Source organism: Schistocerca serialis, chromosome 1 (assembly GCF_023864345.2).
Source record: "Schistocerca serialis cubense isolate TAMUIC-IGC-003099 chromosome 1, iqSchSeri2.2, whole genome shotgun sequence".
NCBI lineage: Eukaryota > Metazoa > Arthropoda > Insecta > Orthoptera > Acrididae > Schistocerca > Schistocerca serialis.
In genome coordinates, this window is record NC_064638.1 from 1094226539 (window position 1) to 1094230151 (window position 3613).

Consider the following 3613-nt stretch of genomic DNA (forward strand, 5'->3'; position numbering starts at 1 on the left):
CAAAGGGCTATTGGACCCACTGAATAAAAGCATAATTACAAGCAGAGATGTAGTATTCTTTGAAAACAGAAAGAATTCTCAAGAGGCCAAGACTACTAAGTTAACTGCACCTCATTCCGTGAGTGAAACGTTATGTGAAGAAAGAGAAAGTGAAGAACAGGAAAGGGACAGTCAAAGGCAAATGGAAACTATTTATGATGACAATGAGTTTGAGGATGGACAAAATGAAGAGAACAATGTAAGGCATTCTTCTCGCGTACCAAAACCGAAAGAATATCCAGATTTTGAGATGTATGCAGCACAGGCTTCAATGATGAGGCAGCAATAGCAGAAGAAGCAATGATCAGCCCGAACTCTCAAACAGGGAAAGAAGCGATGGAGAGGGAATTGGAATCTTTAGCTCAGAACGAAACCGTTGAATGGGTAAATACGCCAGCAGATAAGAAACCATTACAGGCAAGATGGGTGTTTGCTCTGAAGACCCCAAAAAATCGTCACCAAGGTCTAAAGCACGACGTGTATAAGAGATCATTCTCAAAAACAAAGCGCAGATTACAAAGCAACTCTTTCACCTGTAGACAAGTGTGCCTCACTGAGATATCTTTTAGCCTTAGCAGCAAAACGAAATTTAACAGTTCATCATATGGATGTAAAAACAGCATATTTAAATGGGAAATTGGAGGGGGAGATATGTGTCATTCCACCAAGAGAAGTCATGAAAACTTAATCGGAAAGGGAAAAGATTTGGCGTTTGTGAAGAAGTATTTATGGACTTAGAGCGGATATTGCTGGAATCAAGGTCTACATAAAACTCTAATAAGTATGAATATGAAGCAATCTAAGGCAGACCCCAGTATATACTATAAATGGGGAAGAGAAGGGATAATAATAATGGCAATATGGGTGGGCGACTTCTTTATCCTGATAGAAAACGAAAGCCAAATGAGAATTTTTAAGAAACAGCTGCAAACCAAGTTTAAGGTGCATGATTTGGGAGAAGTTAAATGTTATTTAGGTATGCAGATCACTCAGGATGAAGAGAGACAAGAATTGAGGATAAATCAGTCATCATAAAATGAAAAAATCTCAAAGAAATTTGGCATCAGTGACTGTAAACCCATGACAACTCCAATGGAAGTAGGAGTAAACGTAAATATAAATGAGACAGATGTGTAATGTGATAAGAATGTTTCATATTTAGAAGCAGTAGTGAGTCTGTTATATTTGTCTCAAACATCACGTCCTGACATTGCTTTTGCCACCAACGTAGTGAGCAGATATTCCAGAGACCCAAACGAAAAGCACTGGAAAGCTTTGAAAAGGATATTCCGATATCTAAAAGGAACTTCAAACCACGAATTAAGATACCATAGGGAAGATAATGAAAAACTAGAAGACTGCAACGATGCGGACTGGGGGAGTGAATTGGGAGATCAGCACTCCACTATCCACTACCGGCTGCTGCTTTAAATTAATGGGGGGCCTCATTTCACAGTCTTGTCAAAAGCAAAAAACTGTTCCAATGAGAACTGTAGAGGCCTAGTATATGGCGCTATCTTAAACCACACAGGAAGCATTGTCGTTAAGAACATTAATACGTGAAATAGAACCCAATTTAATTGTGGAACCTATAACGATCTTCTTTGAGAATAAAGAAACCATTAGCCTAGCTAAAATGATGTCATAGTGCTAGGACGAAAGGCACCATTTTATTAGGACCACAAAGAGCAACAGAATAACACCATGGACTACCTGCACACAGAAGACATGTTGGCTGACCTTCTGACAAAACCCTTGGACAAAGATAAGTTTGAAAATATTGTGGGGCTATTTGGTTTATCTGGCGAAGGTAAACCACAAAATATACATTCGAAGGGAGATGCTGGAATTCTGTGAACAATATATTTCGTGTGAGACGGGACCAAAGTGCATCACGTGAAATATAATAGACCTCTCTGTTGCTAGTGTACACTATGAGTTCTGTGTGCATAACTTGATGTTCCTTGGTTGTTGCGTTCAATGTATTTAACCTTGAAGTGCAAATATAGTTACTTGCACTAAATGTCCTTTGCTCACTATTACTTATTCAATGTGTCGACTCTAACAGCCTTGTTAATCTGTGGAATTTGAATGTCTCTGTGTTCATGAGTAGGTCATGTCATACACTGACATGTTGAAGTAGATCACAAACTTTGTTTACATGCCATGTCAGTTTATCTTACTGCTTTTTATTATGACAGAACGAAAACCTGGTGCCGGCGGAAAATTTTGTTAATGTGATGATTTCTGCAGTTTCATAGAATGAAAGAGATTTTCTGACTCCTATTATGTCACATAACTTCCTGTTGCACATTACTTTCTTGTTAAATTTTATGTGCTTGCTCAAAGAAAAGCCAATTCACTCTAGCTGTTGATGGAATCTCAGGTGAGTAATCAAATCATGGGGCATCACACTAGACAAAAAGTCATCTCAATGTCACTTTGCTTAGCCTTCTACCGAACACTGACAGGGATATTATGAGACGCAATGTGAGGTATAAAAAGTTGGAATATGGTAGCAAAATTAAGGAACTAAGGACGTTAAAGCTTATAATGCAAGCAAACTTCATAACAGGTGTTACTGATAATGTTAGTATGATAAACTGCTGCAAAGTGACACACCAGGAAAAATGTCTCACAAACATTTCAAAACTTCGACCTTTATTTTCTAACAAAAATATATACACACAAATACATCAAATAATACCTATAAGGTAATACCAGCAGTTACGGCCTGTTTATGTTATTCACTGAATTTTTTTCTGAGTACCAAATACCATCGAAACTACTTTACCTTTCTCCTTCAATAGAGCTGACTTTTTCCTGTCTTCATAAACATGGCTTTTCTACAGTTTACACTTACGTGCTTCGAAAAGGGTTTGGACCACTTCTTGATGGTTCCACTCCTTAATAGCGCTTGGGAAAAATAATAACCTAAATCTTTCCATGTGACTTCTTATTTCATAACGATGGACCATTCTCCTTATTTAGTTGGGAGCCAATAAAATATTTTAGTAGTTGGAGAAGAAAACATGTGATTGAAATTTCCTGAAAAGATGGCTCTGCAATGAAAAATTCCATTGACAGCTAGTGTGAACTGGCCTTTCTCTGAGCAAGCACACAAAATTTAACAAGAAAGTAGTATACAAAAGGAAGTTTTGTGATATAATAAGAGTCAGAAAATCTTTTTGATTCCATGACACTGCAGAACTCATCACATTTCACAAAATTTTCTGATGGCACTAGGCTTCCATTCTGTCATTATAAAAAGAAGTAAAATAAACTGACGTGGCATGTCGAACAAAGTTTGTGATATACGCAACATGTCAGTGTATGACATGACTTACTCATGAGCACAGAGACATTCACATTCCACACATTATCAAGACATACATCAGAATTTGCTACTTACTGAAAGATATCTGTCCAAGACCTTTTCTTAAATAAACGATTAGGAATTTTTCTTTCATAGTATTGTTTTGTCCTTCCTATGCTCTTTCCAATTTCATCACAATTATTAATTGACGTAAAAATCACATTAAGCTCTTCTGTTTCAGAAACCATCACCTATTCA